Below are 20,753 nucleotides of genomic sequence, written 5' to 3'. Positions count from 1 at the left end.
GTGCCTCTGCGTTCAGCAGACGGCACTCCTTCCTGTCCAACCGGTGGTGTGCCCGAGACACCCCGCTGGACCTAGTCTGCAGCCTCTGAGTGACCCCCAGGGTCTCCTCATAGACCAACATTGAAAACCTGACATACTGTTTTCACCCTGCCGCCCCTGTGCCGCTGAGGGTGTGTGTTTGGTGCCTACTTGTGGCCCCTTCAGTGCTCTTCTAATCCCCTCCAGTCTGCCCTCCGAGATGCGGGTACTTACCTGCAGGCAAGCCTGATTCCGAATACCCCCTGTCTCCATAGGAGCCCACATTAAAATTGCTCAACTTTGACCTCTGCACCCAGCCTGACCCATGTTGCTGGTGGTGGGTGTTTGGGATTAACTTGAACCCCAACCTGTGGACTTCCTAAAACCCGTAGACTGAAACTGTAAGAATTGTACTCACCTGTAAAACAATCTAACATTCCTTCGCCCCTGGAACTGTTTCTGAAAATTATCTTTTAAAACAGATTATTGCCAATAATTCAAAAACGGTTTTACTTACCTATTTCAAACAAAGTACTATTGATGCCTGTGTGAAATACGAATCTATTGAAGTACTTACCTGCAACTTGAATCTTGTGGTTCTGAAAATACATTAAGAAAATACTTAATATAAAAACCTTTGGTCTGGAGTTAAGTCATTGAGTGTGTGCTTCTTCTCTTGTCTGTGTGTGTACAACAGATGCTTTGCACTACCCTCTGAAAAGCCTAACTGCTTGACCACACTACCACAAAAGAGAGCTTTAGTATTATCTACTTTAGCCCCTGTTAAGCCGCTGGGGAACCCCTGGACTCTGTGCACACTATGGTGGTCATTACAACCCTGGCGGACGGTGTTAAAGCGGCGGTAAAAGCGCTAACAGGCCGGCGGAAAAAAAATGTGAATTACGACTGTTGCGGTAACTGCCAACAAAGACAGCCACTTTAACACTCCGACCACCACGGCGGTACAAACAAACAGCATGGCGGTCACCGCCAACAGACAGGCGGAGGACAATGTACCGCCCACAGTATCACAACCTACCAATCCGCCACCTTTTTCGGGGCGGATTCCCTGCAAAAAAAAAACACGGCGGAAACTGGACTTCGAAGGGAAAACTCTCACCTCTACACACCCCACGAGGAACCAGGATGCCATGGAACCAGAGCTCCACATTCTTCCTGCCCTTTTCTTCTTGGTCCTCTACCAGGAGCACGAACGCCGGTGGCGAAGACCACGGTGAGTACTGCACCTACGACACAGGGGAGGGGGGAGGGAAAAACAGGGACACACACACGCGACACGCAACACCCCCACCCACTACAACACACACACTAATACACATGATACATTACAGTTATACCCCCCAAACCCTCCGGAAGAATGCAAAGACAAAAGGAAATTAGTGTAACCTTTGTAATATATTAAAATCCAGTACGCAAAAATATATATATACACTATTAACAAATATATACACCAAGAATAGTAGTCCAGGTATAGCTCCATTGAAGTCCGTGGAACACCTGGCCCACACGGCATGGGCGAGGCCCACACTCAATACCAGAACATGATGGAGAGAACACTGCAGGGGCATCAAATAGCAATAAAACAGGCACCTCAGGGGGGGAAGGGAAAGGGGGGCACCTCAGCCGGTTGAGTGCACGACGCCAAATCCACGAGGGGGCCCATGCCCACTGGTCAATACTGGGGAGTGCAAAGCCACAGTCTCACAAGTCTCTACAGTGGGTGGGTTGCCCACTGCCATATCCTGGGGAGTGCAAAGCCACAGTCTCTCAAGTCTCTACAGTGGGAGGGCTGCCCAGTGTACAATCCTGGGGAGTGCAAAGCCACAGTCTCTCAAGTCTCTACAGTGGGAGGGCTGCCCAGTGTACAATCCTGGGGAGTGCAAAGCCACAGTCTCTCAAGTCTCTACAGTGGGAGGGCTGCCCAGTGTACAATCCTGGGGAGTGCAAAGCCACAGTCTCTCAAGTGGATAACAGTCTCAACTGGTTCTGGAGGGGTCTTTGTGCCCAGAGTGCTTCACCCTGCCAAGGACAGAGGTAGTGGAGGCCTTACTCCACTGGTTCTGGAGGGGGCTTTGTGCCCAGAGTGCTTCATCCTGCCAAGGACTGAGGTAGTAAATGTAAATCTCCACTGGTTCTGGAGGGGGCTTTGTGCCCAGAGTGCTTCATCCTGCCAAGGACAGAGGTAGTGGATGCCTTTCTCCACTGGTTCTGGAGGGGGCTTTGTGCTCAGAGTGCTTCATCCTGCTCGAGCGTCATTGCCCTTGGCGCTCATGGGCCAGCGGTTCTTGTGGCGGCGGTGTCCTGTTCAGCGGGGCTTGTGGCGGCGGGGTCCTGTTCAGCGGTGCTTGTGGCGGCGGTGTCCTGTTCAGCGGTGCTTGTTGCGGCGGGGTCCTTGGCAGCGACTCAGCTGCTGGCGGTCCTGTCTGGCCCAGCGGGGCTGGTGCTGGCGGGCCTTTCTGGCCCAGAGGGGCTGGTGCTGGCGGGCCTTTCTGGCCCAGCGGGGCTGGTGCTGGCGGTCCTGTCTGGCCCAGCGGGGCTGGTGCTGGCGGTCCTGTCTGGCCCAGCGGGGCTGGTGCTGGCGGTCCTTTCTGGCCCAGCAGGGCTGGTGCTGGCGGTGGCCTCCTGGGCAGCGGGGCTGGTGCTGGTGGTGGCCTCCTGGGCAGCAGGGATGATGGCGGTGGCCTCCTGGGCAGCGGGGCTGATGACTGTGGCCTCCTGGGCAGCAGAGATGATGGCGGTGGCCTCCTGGGCAGCGGGGAGGATGGCGGTCTTCTCCGCCGTGCTGCCCTTCCCAGACTTGCTGAGTTTCTTGTGCCCCTTCCCCACCTTGGAAAGTGTTGCAGCTGACTTCACGCTCCCACCTGTACCCTTGGGAGCGGCTTTGGTGGCTGGAGTCTTCCCCTTCTCCCGCTGGGCACTGGCCAACTTTTAATGCTTGACAGGTGGGGGACTGTCCGTGCTGTGGCTCCTTGCCACACTGCCTGCCCTGCTGCCTGGTGCACTCCAGAATCCGGTGACTACTGGCACCACTGGTCCCACTGGTCCCGGAGATGTTGTGGCTGAGGTGCTAGGTTGGGACCTGGAGAGTCGGGCCCTAGGAGACTGACGGGGTGGGGGAGGTGAGTGAAAGAGCTCAAGTGTGGACAGGAAAAGTTTCTTGGGAACACTGGGACAGGTAGCTGGAGGGGGTTTGGGAGTGGAGGAAGAGGTTGTGGTTGTAGGAGGTGTACGTTTGGTGACTTTGGGTGAAGGTGCATGCGCTGGAGGCTGTCGTGAGGTGGATGGCTGTTGGGTGGGTGTGTGCCTGCGTTTATGTATCTTGGGAGGTGGCGTCACAGACCTACTGGGAGAGGACACAGGGGACGTGTGAATGGTAGTGGGGGTGGTGACTGCACGTGAGCCGGGTGTGGTGCTGTGTGTGCTGGTGATGGAAGTAGTGGCTGTAAATGTAGTGCATGCAGGTGTGAGTGTAGACAAGACTGGGAGGGAGGAGGGGGATACAGTGGAGGCAGTGGATGTTGGTGTGTCTGCATGTGTGTGATGCTTGCGTGAGTGCCTGTGGGATGTGTGGTGCTTATGTTTGCTAGAGCTTCCCTTGTGTGTTGAGGTGTGTGCATGCTGGTCTGGTGGTGTGGGACTGGGTGGAGGAAGTTGGTGGGGGGAGGCTAGAGACACGGACAATAGCTGCCATCAGTGCTGAGGCCAGAGTCTGAAAAGCTTGCTGAAGGGCTGCCTGACCAGAATGAATGCCCTCCAGGAATGCATTTGTTTGTTGCAACTGCCTCTCTACACCCTGGATGGCATTCAAAATGGTAGTCTGCCCAACAGTGAGGGTTCTGAAGAGGTCAATGGCCTCCTCACTGAGGGCAGCAGGGGTGACTGGGGCAGGGCCTGAGGTGCCTGGGGCGAAGGTGATGCCCACCCTCCTGGGTGAGTGGGCACAGGGCAAAGGCTGAGGGGCTGCTGGGAGGGCGGTGCTGGTGGGGGCTGGCGGCTGTACCTGTAGATGCGGGGGGCACAGATGTGGCCACCACCACAAGGGAGCTCCCATCAGAGGACGAGTCTGTATCACTGGTCTCAGCTCCTGTCCCTGCCGTGGAGCTTCCCTCGCCCTCCGTAGAACTGGTGAATTCCGAGTCCGTTGTCTCGCCCTCCAGGGCCATGTGGGTTGCAGCTCCCTCCTGCTCCGGTGCCACTGCTCCTCCGCCTGATGATGCTAATGCACACAACATAACAGGGAGACCACAAAAAGGGGGCTGGGGGGGGGTGACAGAAGAAAGACATGTTGAGTGCATGCATTACCGCTACCGTTGGCGGACACAGAAGCCCCCTGCACTACACCGTGCACTTGGGGTCCACTGTTCAATCCCTGGGACATGGCCTACAAGGCTATGGCCGACATCTGCACACATGGATGTCACAGGAGCCTGGCTAGGTGTAGTTGGCACTGTACACAGGTGGGGTGGGGTGCCAGAAGAAGGGGACTAAACTAGTACACTCGCCCTGGCCTAGGGAAACCCACAGCCTACCTCGCCCACCCAGTCACCTCCACTGCGCGCTGAATCAGCTGAATGAGAGTGTACTCGCCCCCTTGTGGCTGCTGTGATGCCCTCAATCGCCCATCCAACTCCGGGTACGCCGCCGCCAGGATCCTGAACATCAGGGGGGTCATGGTGTGACGGGCACCCCTCCCACGTTGGGAGGCCATCCCCAGCTGGGCCTCCGCCGTCTTCTTGCTCCAGCGGCGAATGTCCTCCCATCTCTTACAGCAGTGGGTGCTCTGTCTGTGATAGACCCCCAGGGTCCGGACGTTCTTGGCGATGGCACGCCAAATGTCCTTCTTCTGGTGGGCGCTGACCTACATGAATTTTACAGGGGAAAAAGAAAAGTTATTACCAACTACACCGTCACAGTCATTGGCCCCCATCCCTACCCTTGCCATGTGGCACATGCACTCACTGCTGTTACATGCACGCCTCAGTCTCCCACCCCCCCCCCCAATCTTTCATCCACCCCACTCCACACAGGCATAGCCCATACAGCATGCTCCCAGTGTACTTACCTGTTTGTCTGGAGGACCTTAGAGTAGCGTGTACTGGGGGAGGACCCCATCCATGAGTTTCTCCAACTCCTCCGCTGTGAAGGCAGGGGCCCCTCTCCCCAGATGCACGAGCCATTGTCTCTCCCAGACTGAGGTCACAGCAGCACTTGCAGTGTAGGTCTTCTCCTGTCGAAGATCAGGTATCGAGTGATTGAACAGATAGAAAATGGCAGTCACGTCCGCGCTGGTGCGTACCGTCTCCGCCGGCGTACATCGTCATTGGCTCCTGGGACCCATAGGTTCCAATGTTAACCAATGCCGAATTGCGCCGCGGTCTTCGACCTCCTGCCGTGACGGTGTACAATGCCAGAGCAGTTACCTCACATCCCATTGTCCCACTTTACAGGTCAGGCAGCCGCCATTTCAGGGGCCGACATGGCTTAATTTTTAACTGCGTCACACATACCTAGGCCTTGCCTAAACACTCATACATGCTTATTTCGGATTAAGAATCGTGTACTGTGTAAGCTGTGGCTACGTACGTCTGAGTTGGTTGACTCCGTGCTCGCTGTTGTCCTTCATAGGCACCATCCGCTGGGACATGTGAGAAGATGGCGGCATCCTCCGGTGTACAGACTGCTGGTGGACCTGTCGACAATGGAGGAAAGACATGTGATCATCACCTACAGGCTTGATCGTGCCACAATCCTGGAACTGTGTGCCCATTTGGAGCCAGACCTGATGTCAGCTATCCGCCATCCCACAGGAATCCCCCCTCTAGTGCAGGTGCTGTCAGTACTCCATTTCTTTGCAAGTGGGTCATTTCAAACAACAGTGGCCATAGCATCAGGGATGTCCCAGCCTATGTTTTCCAACGTGTTGTCCAGAGTGTTGTCTGCCCTGCTGAAACACATGCGGAGCTACATTGTTTTCCCTCAGGTGGAGGGTTTGCCTACAGTAAAAGGTGATTTCTATGCCCTGGGACATATCCCTAACATCATAGGTGCCATTGATGGGACACATGTGGCCTTGGTACCCCCCCGCAGGAGTGAACAGGTGTACAGAAACCGGAAGAGTTATCATACGATGAATGTGCAGATGTTGTGTTTGGCCGACCAGTACATCTCCCATGTTAATGCCAAATTCCCTGGCTCAGTGCATGACGCTTACATTTTGAGGAATAGCAGCATCCCTTATGTGATGGGGCAACTCCAGAGGCACCATGTGTGGCTATTAGGTGAGCACCTGGAAGCAAGTCAGTGGGAATGGTTGTCTGGGTCTGGGGATATCCCTACAGGTTAGTGTGTGTCTAACAGTTGTCCATCGCCATTTGGAAGTGACTCTGGTTACCCCAACCTGTCATGGCTACTGACACCAGTGAGGAATCCCAGGACAAGGGCAGAGGAACGCTACAATAAGGCCCATGGACGAACTCGGAGGATTATAGAGCGGACCTTCGCCTCCTGGAGGCCAGGTTCCGGTGCCTCCATATGACAGGTGGATTCCTATTCTACTCACCAAAGAAGGTGTGCCAGATCATCGTGGCCTGCTGTATGCTTCACAACTTAGCTTTGTGACGACAGGTGCCTTTTCTGCAGGAGGATGGTCCAGATAGGTGTTGTGGCAGCTGTGGAGCCTGTGGACAGTGAAGACGAGGAAGCAGAAGAAGAGGACATCGACAACCGCAACTCTGTGATCCTGCAGTACTTCCAGTGGGACACAGGTACGAATACAAACCTCCCTACTACATGTACTTTGACACTACTACCTCTCTACTGTCTGTCGTTTTCACCCAGTGTATGGTCACTGAGTTGTCATTGTCCCTTAAGATTTCACAGATGTGGGTCCCACTGTGTGACATCTGCTTTGTTTCCTCATGGACTAGAGTATGTTGACATTACAATTGAAAGAGCATTTTGTCACTGTAATTGCTAATACACTATTTCGAAATCACAGACAGACTCCAGATTGTTTTGTGCTTTAAGGGTGTTTATTTAAGTGCTCAATATTGGAGGGTGCTGTAAAATGGTGAGGGGTGATGGTGGAGGAATGTCCATGGCAGAGTCCAATCTATTAGTCTCACAGGTGCATTGCCCAAATGGGCATAGGAAGTGGAGGTGGTGCAGTTTGAGGATGGACAGGGTGACAAGATGGGACAGAAGGATGACAATCAGGGCGGTCTCATTTCTTGGCGGGGGTCTTGGCATCGTTCTCTGTCTTTGTCCTGGATCTCAGGGACCGTTTGCGGGGTGGTTCTCCCTCTGCAGGAGGTGGGGTGCTGGTGTGGTGGTCCTGTGGCGGTGCCTCCTGTCCACTAGTGCCGGCGGAGATGGTGGGCAGTTCATCGTCCAGTCTAGTGTCAGGGGCCCCTTGTAGTGCCACAGTGTCCCTCCTGGTGTTGAGGACTTTCTTCAGCACCCCTACGATGGTGCCCAGGGTGGAATTGATGGATCTGAGTTCCTCCCTGAAGCCCAAATACTGTTCCTCCTGCAGCCGCTGGGTCTCCTGAAACTTGGCCAGTACCGTTGCCATCGTCTCCTGGGAATGGTGGTAGGCTCCCATGATGTTGGAGAGGGCCTCGTGGAGAGTGGGTTCCCTGGGCCTGTCCTCCCCGTCGCACAGCAGCCCTCCCAGTTCCCCTGTGTTCCTGGGCCTCTGTCCCCTGGACCGTGTGCCCACTGCCACTGCCCCCATATCCCTATTGTTGTTGGGGTGGTGGGTTAGCCTGGGTTCCCTGTAGTGGTGGACACACTGCTGATTGACGTGTCCTGCGGACAGAGGTATGGGCCCGCGGGGTGGGTGCTGTGCTGGTGTTTCCATAGGGGGGAAGCTCTTTGGTGGCCTGTGACTGTGTCAGGGGAACCAACTGTCCCGAGGTCCCATATGGCCCGGGCTGGTCATCTAGATCCAGTTGGACAGAGCTGCTGTCATCACTGTGGGCCTCTTCTGTTGGTGGTGTGGACATGTGTGGACCCTCCTGTCCGGTGACGTTGGGTAGGGGTCCTGCAGGGGTATAAAATGATGTTTATTGCATCTGTGTGTGCCATGGTGTGCAATGGGTAGGTGACCGTGTACCCCAGTGCTTGCATTCCTGTGTGGGACCTTGTGTGATGGTGGTTTCAGGGGGGGTATTGGTGTGTGCAGTGGCCATGCTTTGGTGATGGGTGTCCATGCTTTGTTGTTGCATGCAGGGCTTGGTGTTGGGATGTGTGGTTTGTGATATTGGGACAATTGTGAGGAGTTGGAGTGATGGGGGTGAGGGCGACGGTGGGGGTATGTGATGGCATGCAGGTAGGGTGGGGGATGTAATAGTTAAGATTTGACTTACCAGAGTCCATTCCTCCATCTACTCCTGCGAGGCCCTCAGGATGCAGAATCGCTAAGACTTGCTCCTCCCATGTTGTTAGTTGTGGGGGAGGAGGTGGGGGTCCCGCCGCCAGTCCGCTGAAATGCAAGGTGGTGTCTTGAGACCACGGAACGCACCTTCCCCCGTAGGTCGTTCCACCTCTTCCTGATGTCATCCCTATTTCTTGGGTGCTGTCCCACTGCGTTAACCCTGTCCACTATTCTTCGCCATAGCTCCATCTTCCTAGCACCTGTGATCCGAATAGCTGTGGCTCTACCCAGACAATTTCCTCCACCATGACCCTGAGCTCCTCCTCAGAGAACCTGGGATGTCTTTGCCGTGCCATGGGGTGGTGGTGATGATGTGTGGGGTCGTGTGTATAGTGATAAGTGGGGTGATATTTAGTGGTGTGTTGTGAGGTGCGTGGAAGTTATGTGGGTGATGGTATTGTGTGCATGCGGATGCTTGGTAGTAGTTTGTAGTGTCTCTGGCCTTCTTTCAGTATTTTGGTTGTAGGGGTTTGTGGGTGATGTGTGGGTGTGTTTTATATTGTCTTGGGTGTGTGGGAGTGGTGTGTGTATGTGTATCAGGTGTGTGTATTTGGAATTGTCCAATGTGGCAGTGTTTTGTAAATGTGTGTGTATTTTGAGCGCGGCGGTGTGTACCGCCAATGGAATACCGCGGTTGAAAGACCGCTGCGTGGATTCATGCGTCGTGATAGTGTGGGTGTATATCTGTTGGCGTGACGGTGGAGGTTTTGTTTTCGCCAGTTTATCGCTGACCTTTGGTGTGGCGGACTTGTGGGGGTGTCGGAATTTTGGCGGTTTCCAAGCTGTGGGTCGTAATGGCTGTGGCGGGATTCTGCTGCCGCGCCGGTGTGTTGGCGGTCTTCTGCACGGCGGTAAGCGGCTTTTACCACCAATGTTGTAATGAGGGCCAATATCTCTTTTTGATATAGTATATACAGATCCAGCTTCCTACACATACCTATTCTCACATTAATTTGCCATCTCTATAAAGCAATGGTGCTACCTGGATTGCTTGGCAAATATTGTTTTTTCCCTGTTGTTAATGTTCTTAATTGAGTACTTCAGTATAGTTTTAGACCCTAAATAGACACTGCCTTAAAATCGAACCATAACAACACATTAGGAAATTGTGACACTAACCTATAGACCACTGCTAGAGCTTATCCACCCCACCAGTTGTCTATCCAGAAATGTATTCTGTTCCCTGAACTCCACAAACATCTCTACAGTATGGAATTATATCATTGTGCCGTTTACACTACGAGTACAAAAATCCATGGAGATAAGTCTTTATGTGCCATACAATAAATTATTCTAGATAATTATATTTTAAAATATCCCAGTAGTAGAAATTACACAAATACATCAGACAGCATACCGTTACATCACGTGTGACACAACAATTCGACTACGCCAACAATTCTCACACCATGATTGCAAACAACCATGCCATGACTTAAGGTAACATACTTTATATATGTCATCTCACCCCAGCTTCTTGCTGTTTTGCACTGCTGTGAATGAGAGGTGCTGCCATCAATTTACCATTTTGTGACTTCCGAGTCATACCAGACTTAATCAGCCTGCTGTAATTGAAATCAGTGTTTTGGAAAGAATTTTGCAGCACCAAGCTTACCCCACAGGGCGAACTTGGAAGCTGAATATCCACCGGGCCATCCCGTACTAACCTTTTGGGAGGTACATTTGTTTACAGTTATTATTAATGTAATAGAATTACTTGCAACAGTCCATTAAGATTAACATTTACTAAAGTGGAAGATATTTTAAGCAAGTTGATCAGATATCAAATTGCTCTTAAATTTTGATCACAACTTGCAACTCACATTTCGGAACAACGTGAATATAGTCAGCCCTCCGTTCCTCCTTTTGAAGTGTAAAGCATGATTGCAGCTGTTTAGCTACATTCGCTGGTAGCAGCACTAGAAAGGTTTAAAACACGTTTATAGTAACAAGAACATTTAGAATAAGCACCCACCGGACCTCATCGTGTCAATTTTAATGTTGCCTTTACATTAAAGGCAGAGCTCTCTTGTCTCACAGCACTGAACCGAAATCACTGACTTCCCATTTCATGCTCCAAAAATATACTTAGACCTGTCAGCTCTCTCGCTACAGAGGTTGGATGATATGCTGAATGCTAACCTCAAAAGTTCCACAGTGTCTCCATCCGAGAAGCTCGTGGTGCCGGTTAAGTTGTAGTACTCAGCAGTCCGGCATGACGCTCCCTCCTGGACCGGGGCGCACACAGCTATTGTGTTTTTAAATCTGTGTTCATGTCTTCACTTTAATCTTTGCTCCAGTTGACACATTGTAAAGCATACTGACGGTTAGTGGGGTGAATACATGGCCCAGGGAAGTCAGTTTATTTAGGTTTCAGGAATACGTTTTTAAAGGAAGCGACGCTACGATCCATGAAATGAGGTGTAGGATATTTGTAGAAATCCAATAATAGAGAATAAGGCAAGTAATCAAGGGACTTAAAGCAATACTCAGAGAGCTAAGGCATGCAGAGGGTGGAAATTAATAGTAGTTTGATAGAAAAAAGGAGAGTAACAAGTCGTCATCAACCTTCTTTCATACAGGGTTTTAGGAATATAGTGGGAGGAGGCTTTTTTAGATAGCATGGAATCACAAAATATAAAACTGTTAAAAGAAAGAACGTTGTCTGCATGTTCAGTAGTGTATTGCATTGTAGCATTTGTATAGTGTTTACTCTCATGTGGGTGTGTGTTTGGAAATGTACTGTCTTTTCTTTCAGCCTATATGTGAAGTTGTTTCCATGTCGTACGCGATGACCCTGAAGGTGCAGTTATTGTGTTATATGATATAACACTTGAAAGTGTGATAGATGAGGAAGTGTGAGAGAAGGGCATTTTGTAGTTTCTGGTATGCTGGCAACACTGATTAACTCAACAGATTGCTTTATTGTGTTGATCATTTTTCTTTATGTTCTCATTCCTATTTTCTTATGCTGGTTGAGGCATAAAGGTGTCCACTCTGATCCAATGATACTGAAATGGAATAGGTAATGGATGTGAGAAGTAGCGAGTGGGGATCAGAGATATGCCCATATTGACATTTACAGCTGTCCTCTTCATGTTTGCCATTATGAAATGTAAGTTAAGGAGATTCGCCAAGATGCATTGTATTAAATTTGTTTTTGTCATAATAGAATACCGGTGTTCAGGGGTACGTGACAGTTCGGATCTGAGGGTGAACTTATGTGAAATTTCTCTGTTGACCATAAATGTATGGCAGATTGCTCCAGTCTTAGTAGATCTGTGTGGTTAGCGTTGATTGCTTAATTAAGCAGGCTGTTATAGAACGTGTCTGTGCCCTCTAGTTGCCACCATGGTTCCACAGGGCCATTTGTACATGATATGCTTGTCCCATTGAAGTTAAGGGCTCAGGTAGTGGATTGATATTTGTTATCATATGGTAGCAACGTTACATCAGAATGAGAACAAGAGAATTGCCAAAAATTACTAGAGTTACTGTCCTCCATCTTGTGGCTGTGTCCTGTTCTCCATCTTGTGGTTGTGTTTAGAGGTTGAGTGAGTTAATCCTAGTGTCTGAATAGGGAGTTGATGTCCAATGGTGACTGACTCCTCACTATGGAAATTGAGGTGAGTTGTACCCGAGTTGGTTTCTGCCTAGTAAATCTATTGGTTGACGTACCGAAGGTGATAGGCTCCTAGAGCCAAATACGTGGGTTGTAACCAAGATACATAGTCCTCTAGAACCGAGTAGCAGCAAACCCCAACTTATGATTATACATTAGAGTTTGTACCCAGGTGTGCTGATTCACCTATAGCAGCTATCCCTTGTAGTGTGGTGAGTAGTTTGCGGATGTTTTGAAGGAGGCAGGCATAACATACTGTCACAGGTAACTTGTTATTTCATAACATGGTACCTGTGAAATGGTGCGGCTGCAGACCAAATGACAAGGACTATGGAAAGATCTTCATAGGCACAGCCATGGATTAGGAATACGCAAAGGGAAAGGGAAGAGAGGGGAGCAGTCCAACATCTAAATGGATTGAACCCAAGAAGCAGACCTGAACCTCTGCGGTTTTGACACAGCCAGGCAGTTTATCAGCCTGTGCAATGAGCTCCGATACAACTGCACCATTGATAGCTGTGCTCATGAACACTAGGCTGATAAGAAAAGAGTTGGTCCATGGAATGATATGCAGTCAATTTGTCTCTCTCCACACTAAGTAACAAATTTTGCCTATCTAACGGCATAGATAGTCTTGATGGAGTGTAGCATGGCCGATAAGATAACATCCACCACTTCTGGAGGGAGAGAAAAAGAACTCTGATTGCCCCATTCAATCTCCAGGCATGTAGGTGCAGGCTCTGGAGGTGGGGGGTATGTAGAACTTGCCACTGCGAGAGGAGGTCTACCCTGTTACACTGAAAATCCATTCCCAAGCTAGCAATTAAAAAATCTATTACTTATGAAAGGTATATGCACCTTCTTCCCACTTAAATTAAGTCTGGATTATTCCACTTTTGTGTACCTCGCTCAAGTCTTCTGGGGCCATTAGATAAGTTACCTAGGCAGATGGATATTCAGAGAACATCCGATCTTTACTTTATAGACACATTTTCAACCATCCAAGCCCAAGATGTTCCTTGAAGGTGGCACACTTTACCTAACAGTTAACCTTGCAACCACTTGATTTCCTGGCACATGATGGGGCACTGACTTCACATGTCTTACACTCACTAGTTCAAAAAATGGCAGGATGTTAGACTTGCCAGCCTTAGGGTGGTCTTCCCACAAGCCTTTTGCCTTCTCCTCTTGTTTTGCTGAATTTGTGCACTTTACCACTGCTAGTAACCAGTGCTAATGTGCTTGTGCTCACTCTTTAAGACATGGTAAAATTGGCTTACACCTGACTAACATTTAATTTACTTATAAGTCCCTAGTAAAGTGGTATACCATAGACCAGGGCTGTCAAATGAAATGCCACTAGTGGGCCTGCAGTACTTATTGTGCCACCCTCTAAAGTAGATGTTTTAAAAGTCTTAGGCCTGACATATGCAGCCTGTGTACAGTTTTAAACTGCCAGTTGGACTTGGCAAACTAAATCCCTTGACAGACCTACAACTCCTTTTTAGTGCATATAAGTCACCCACCCCTAAACAGCCCATTTTATTGGACATATACTTTTAAGTTTGATATATTCTGGTAGTGAGACACTCTCAAATTCGTTTTTTACTATTGTGAGGCCTGCCGCTCCTGTAGGTTAACTTTGGGTTACCTTTACATTTAATAAGTGATAACTTTTGTTTGGAAGAAGCTGAATTAATATGTTTGGTGTCTAAGGAATTGGCATTTAAAATCCTTTTTAATGTTAAAGTCAGATTTGTGGTCATAATTCCAAAAATGCCACTTTTAGAAAGATGCCATTTTCTTGCCCTAACAATTTGATATTTGTAGTCTGTTGCTACTTTGAATGACTAGGTGCAGATGACCTTTGTGTATTCCTCCCAGACAGCCACACAGTAGAGTGAGTGGGTGTTGGCCGGATGGGCCATCCTAGTAGGATAAGGGGGCAGAGTTGTGCCCAGCCCCGCTTGCACTTCAAACATGCTGCCTCAGTTCACACACAAAGAACTTTACACTACCCTTTTGTGACTCCAGACCTCCTGGGACCGAGACCGGGGCAGGGAGAAGGAAGTTCTAGACAATTCTGTGTGTAGAAAACTCTAGTAGTTTCTTCCACTTCAAAGCTGACACCAGTTATAGCATTAGGACCCTCATACCCACTCTTCAGTTCACTTCTAGACTTGCGGAAGAACTCTCAGAGGACTGCCCTGCTGCACCAAGAGGACTTCCCTGCTGTCAGAAGCCTGCCTTGTGCCGTCAGAGGACTGCCTTGCTGCTTCAGACCTGCTCTTCTGCTTGAACCCAGGACTTCCAGTGTGATTTCAGGGGCCTGTTGGCTCGCCTCCTGATCCAAGCCTCAGGGACAGAAAAGACTTCAACCATCTTGAACCCGCACCTGGATCGAGCCTGAGTGAGTCCTGACTCTACAAGTGGTGCCCGTCCAGCCCTGGAGCCTCGGAAGTGGTATTCAAGGTGTGCAGACAGCCCAAATACAAAACATGGGACTTGGAAAATTTTAAGCCAAAAAGAACCGGGAGGAGACTGGGCCCACCTGCTCACCGAACCACCCATGTTGCATCACTGATTCAGTATGACTTTGCAGTAGCTCACGCTGCATTCTTATCTGCATCAGCAAATCCTTTTCAGTGACTACATGCCCTCATCTGTTACACCCTAATGCTTTTTCCCACTGAAGATGTTTTACTTTCATAAAAAAGACTAAGGGCCTAATTTAGATCTCGGCGGATCTGGTACGCCAACCTTTTTCCCTCTGAAAATCTGTCCGCCAACTAGGCTATCCACCCACTTTATTTAGATGCTGTTGGGCCCATAGACGAAATCCATCGGTGAACCGCCATCACTCCAGAATTTTACATCTGCGTCGATGGCGCCATAGGCAAAAGCAGCTGGGCCAATCACAATGTGCCTTCCCGCCGATGTAACTATGCCAGCTAAACCTCCACACCTGAGTAGGCATATCTGAAGCCATATAAGGTAAAAACAATCCTTTATCTTTTTCTTTTCCTATCTTCCAAGAACCTGATTGTAAAGTCTCTCTTTGGCTGCTGCTACTTGACCACTACACAAATCAACCCCATTGTCGGAGGACCTGAAGGTAACTGTCACCATCGTAATTCTTTACTTAAGCTCTGGGCTTGTGCATTTTTTTTATTTTTATTTTTTACAAATACATACAAGCAATAGTATAGTAATTTCCAATAGATGTGTGTGTGTGTAATGTGGTACTTGAAGAAATGTAAAGAAACACACCTGTATATTTTATGTACATTTACCAGTTTGGTCCATGCTGCCTTCATGCGAATGGACACCCAGACAAAAAGTCATATTAATCCCAAATTCAAAATGTGTCCATACAGGCGTGTTCAATCATTTTCCTTAAACTGTCAAATCAGATACACGTTCATTACAAATTACTTAAACATCAATCTAATTAAATGTATTAATTGCACTACACAATGCAATGGTTTATAAGAAATGTATATTCAATGTCACTTAAAAACTTTTAATGTATGTATTAATGTCACATTTCCTCTCATCTAGTGCATTTTCTGAATATCCTTAAATTTAATTTAACTTGAAAGTTTTTTTTTTAATATTTAATGCATATGTGTTAATTAACACTTGTGATGTTAAAAAAAATACCACCTTTATTTACAAGTTGAAAACATCTAAACTTGTTTAATGTTGGTTTAAGTGGCCATTATCATGGTGAATGCTTGCACCAAAATTATGTCCATTACTAATGCTCATCACTAATGTGTGCACTACACAAATATGTATTAAATAAAACCTGTTTTGTTCACTGTCATGAAAAAAATGAAGTTCATATTACTCACATTTTCATAAATAACACTGTCATCAATCAAAATACTTTTAAATAAAAAATGTCAGGACAAAGTTTGTGAAGATGTTTTTTATTGTTAAATGAGATCCACCCCTCAAAAACTTTAATGATAAAAAAAAAAAAAAAAAGCATCAATGTCCAAACAAAAAGGATGCACAGTATCAAAGAGCATCAATGGTTGGGTTTTTGTCCAAGAACTTGCCTCCTAATTACACTGCCAAGGGGCAACCTTCTCAGGAAGGTGTGTTGGTTTTGCAGGTGCATGTAGATCTGGTGTAAGTGGTGTATGTTTGGGTGTGTGTTGGGTAGGATGTTGTTTGGTGTAGGGAGCTGGCCTGCTGTGTGGTGGGCACCTATGGTATTATCCCCTTATACCAGGTATCCCCTATTAGTGAAGTGTAGGCAGTATCTAGGATGCCAGGGCTCTATAGAGGTAGCTGTGGACGAGCAGCCAAGACGTATCTGGCAGACATTCAAAGCTTATGCAATACCACTAGAGTCACACAGCACTTACACACATGAAAGAATCACACAGTGTAACAAAAATAAAGGTACTTTATTATAGTAACATAAATACAAAAATACTGTATAGGCAATACCCCAGCTGGAGGTAAGCAAACACTCTATTATATACACACTAGCACTCAGTAAATAGCATAGAAAGCAATAGGCATTGGTAAAAACCAATAGCAAATAGTGAGGGTCCTAGGGGAGGGGTCCTGTCCCAAGGATGTGGTACCAGTAGAAGGGAGCTGGAGGAATTAGGAACCCCAAAATATAAGCAACAGGGTGGCCCACAGCGACTAGGAGAGAAGAGGTAAGTACCTGGTTTTCCCCAAACCCAACAGGATGACTTTGGAACAGGATTGTGCAAGACCCAAACAAGACTGGAAGAAACCAAAAGTGGATCCTGACAGAAAAGGACCGACAAGGAAAGGGACTAAGTCCAGTTCGAGTTGGAGTGTCCAGACCAGGTCGATGGTGGATGAAGAAGGTCAGCAGTGCAGCAGAAGAGGAGTTCCAGAAGAGAGGCAAGTGATGTCCCACTACAGCGGTTGTGATGCAGTCGTTCAGTGATGCTGGAAAACCACCAACAAGCGTTTGCAAATGCAAGAGTTGGAGAAGGTTTTGTAAGGCTGAAGAGGACCAGCAAGGTCCAGGGCACTTGACCAAAGGAGGGGAGTCCAGGGTCACCCTTAGCAGCTGGGAGTGTCAGAAGAAGAGGAGGCAGCCCCTAAAGGCGACCCAGGGGCAGCAGGCACAGGAGTTGCAGTGAGGCCCACTCAGCACACCTGGAGAAGTGTCCCACATCGCTGGAGCAGCAGGCAGGAGACTGAGCACTGCAGGAAGAAGTGCTGGGGGCCGGGCAACACAGAACCTGAAGATCCCTTGGAGGAGGAACAAACAAGCCTTGGTAGCTGCATGAGTCACAGTGCATAGGGGTACTTTCCTGCAAGGAGAGGCAAGGGCTTACTGTCTCCCAAGTTGGACAGCTGGTAGAGAGGACTAAGGAGACCATTCCAGACCACCACCTGTGATGCAGGATTCACGCAGTTCCGAAGGAGAGAGGATCCACGCAGCCGGTTTTCATTGCAGTTGGTGCCTGCGTATGCAGGGGAGTGACTTCTTCACTCCAAGGGAGATTACTTCTTACTTCTTGTGCAGCCTGAAGACTCTTCGCCCTCAGAGGATACACAGCCGGGAATATGTTGCAGTTGCTGTAAGGAGCCGGAGAAACAATTTTGCAGAGCAGAGTCGTTGCTGAAGTTGCAGATTGTCAGCTCCTGGAGGGTTCATTTGAGGTCCAAGTGCCCAGATGTTGAAGTAAACAATGCAGAGGAGTCCTGCTGGAATCATGCATGTCGAATTTGAGGACCCACCAAAGAGGGAGACCCTAAATAGCCCAGGAAGGGGGATTGGTCACGAAGCAGGGTGAACACCTATCAGGAGGAGGCTGTGACATCACCTGCCCGACCTGGCCACTCACATGCTCCCAGGGGCCTCTGCCCACCTCGGATTCAAGATCGCAGAACCAAGTGGCCACCTGGAGGAGCTCTGGGCACCACGCCTGGGATGGTGATGGACAGGGGAGTGGTCACTCCCCTTTCCATTGTTCAGTTTTGCTCCGATGCAGAGACCGGGGGTCCCTGGACTGGTGCAAACTGGTTTATGCAAGGAGGGCACCAAATGCACCCCTCAAAGCATACCGGTGGCTTGAGGAGGCTACCCCTCCCAAGCCATGTGACACCTATTTCCAAGGGATGTGTTACCTCCCTCACCCACAGGAAATCCTTTATTCTGCCTGAGCTGGTCAAGACTTAGGAGGGCAGAAACCTGTCTCAGGGGTGGCAGCAGCACATGCTGCCTGGAAAACCCCAGAAGACTAGTAGGAGCAATGCTGGGAGTCCTCTAAGGAGCCCCAGAGTTTATGGAATCATGCAACTTATACTGGGAACAGTACAGTATTGGGGTATGATTCTGACATGTTTGATACCAACCATGCCCTGGTTCTGTGTTACCATTATGTAGCTGGACATAGGTAGTAACCTATGTCCAGTACATGGGTAAAATGTCTCACGCGCACTTAAGAAGTCCAGTGTAATGGGGCTGGAGTTTGTAGGGGCACCTTTGCTCATGCAGGGGTGCCCTCACACACAGGTACCTGCACCCTGCCCTCGGGGCTGGGAGTGCCAACCTTAGGGGTGACTTAGAGTGACCTGGAGCAGTGACTTGTAGTGAAAGGGTGCATGCACCTTTTCACTCAGGCTGCAACGGCAGGCCTGCAGACACAATACATGCTGCATCCCATGGGGAACCCCAGGTGCCCCAGTGCCCTAGGTACCCAAGTACCATATACTAGGGACTTAAATGGGGGCACTAGTATGTCAGTTGTGGGGTGTGCAAAGTCCTAGGCAACTAAATTTAGAGGGAGAGAGCACAGTCACTGGGGTCCTGGTTAGCATGATCCCAGTGAACACAGTCAAAACACACTGACAGAAGGCAAAAAATGGGAGTAACCATGTAAAAAAAGGAGGGTACTTTTCTATATTTGGTGTTGGGGTGAGTGTGTTAATGTTTGGTTGGTGTTGTGCTTGTGTTTTTCTGTGAGTGTATGTGTTTGGATGAATGTACTATTGATGTGGTTGTGGTGAGTGTGTATATGTTTTGCAGATACATATGTGTCTGGTGTATGTATGTGGTTTAGCAGGTTTTTGGTGTTCAGGTGAGTGTGTGTGTTTTGGTTTTGTGGCTGTTTTGCGTGTAGGTGTGCGTTTGTGTGAGTGTTTGAATGAGTGTGGTGTTGAGGTGGATGTTGCAGTTGTGGTGCATGTGGGTGTAGTTGTGTTTGTGGGGGTCCTGGTGGTTATTTGTGTGGTGGTGGTTGGGGTGATTGTATCTGTGGTGGTGGGTGTGGTGATTGTGGTTGGGGTGCCTGTGGGTGTACTGTTGGTAGTGTGTGTATGTTGAATAGGTGTATGTGTTTTTTGTGGGTTTGTGTTTGTGTGGGTTTGCTACTTGTGTCTGTTGGAGTGGGTGCCTACATAGAAATGAGTCGATTTGGGTGGGAGTTGAGATTTGGGATGATGTAATGAGTATAGTAGGGGCACAAGGTGGGGGCGGTTGGGGAACTGCAGTCCGTGCAGAGCCTATTTTGACAAGCGATCTCTGCATGGCAGACATTGAACTATGAATGGCTTCCAGAAATATGCAACCCTTTGTTGCATTTGGCTACTAAGGCCCTTGATGCCATTCATGATCACTGTCTGACCTAACAGATCAGTTGCCTCTTTACTGAGCGCAGCCGGGAGGACCACGGCGGGGGGAGGTGCCTGCGACAAAGGAGCCTCCACCGCTTTTAGTGGGGCAGGTTTTGCCAACTGGAGGGGGGAGCAAGAGAGAGGGTAGAGATGGAAATCTGTGTGGCGTACAAGGATGAAGGTGGTAAAGATCCTGTAGGTTCTGCCACCACAAGAGACTGGTCGCTTGTAGAGGCCTCCAAAGAAGATGACAAGCTGGTGGCTCAGTTCCAGTCCCCTCACCCTCTATGCCACTGTGTCCATCGGTGTCTGAGGTCCCACCGCCTGACACATGCCAGCTGCTTCCCCGCATTTGTGGCCAGTATCCCCTTAGCCTGCTCCTGACAATGCTGAAAAGACATGCCCTATTTTTATTGGTCTGTGCAAATAAAAATGATCATGAGTTTTTTTTTTTTTTTTTTAAATAAAACTCACTCATTTTCATATTTCACCTGCTTCAAGGCTTTCAAACTTGGGTATACCTTATGATTGCCGCATGCATGTAGGGAACATATTGAGGACTCCTAGTTTGTATTTACCATCGTTACTCACTTTTCATTTTTGATCATTTCCTTTAAACACTTCAGAGTTCTAATGGAATTGTTTAACACCTCTGAATGGTACAGATTGGTTGTTTTAAATACGTAGCCAGAAACCTTTGTACTATGTACATTGTCCATCTGCAAAAGTCTCTTTCAATTACCCTTTTTCTTCAATATTGGTTTATCATCTGGACATTACAAAGGACACAAACATGTTGTTTTGGGGTATGTGTTACTCTGTCACCAAAGTCTATACATTCTGATGGATACAACTACCTGTGGATTCCTCACCTCATGAATACTCCCATGGCGCCAGCATTCTACGGAAATCTTCTTACTAGTCTCTGCACGTCGACGAGGACGTCACTGTCTCGCACGCGACGCCGTCTGACGTCATACAGGCAATAAGAGGTCCTCGACGACGTGCGGACGTCAGTTCCCTTTTTTCCGT

The 20,753-nt window shown here is 48.9% G+C and overlaps 1 protein-coding gene across 15 annotated transcripts in view; it reads left to right on the top strand.

The window, feature by feature from the left end:
- The window catches only part of PXYLP1 (2-phosphoxylose phosphatase 1), an 807,084-nt gene that overhangs the window by 500,232 nt on the left and 286,099 nt on the right, over window positions 1–20,753 (top strand). The gene's annotated exons all lie outside the window — the stretch shown is intronic.

The sequence above is a fragment of the Pleurodeles waltl genome, chromosome 11 (genome assembly GCF_031143425.1).
Source record: "Pleurodeles waltl isolate 20211129_DDA chromosome 11, aPleWal1.hap1.20221129, whole genome shotgun sequence".
In the NCBI taxonomy this organism is placed as follows: Eukaryota; Metazoa; Chordata; class Amphibia; order Caudata; family Salamandridae; genus Pleurodeles; species Pleurodeles waltl.
Note: the sequence above shows the minus strand (reverse complement) of the source record. Positions and strands in the feature narration are given on the sequence as shown.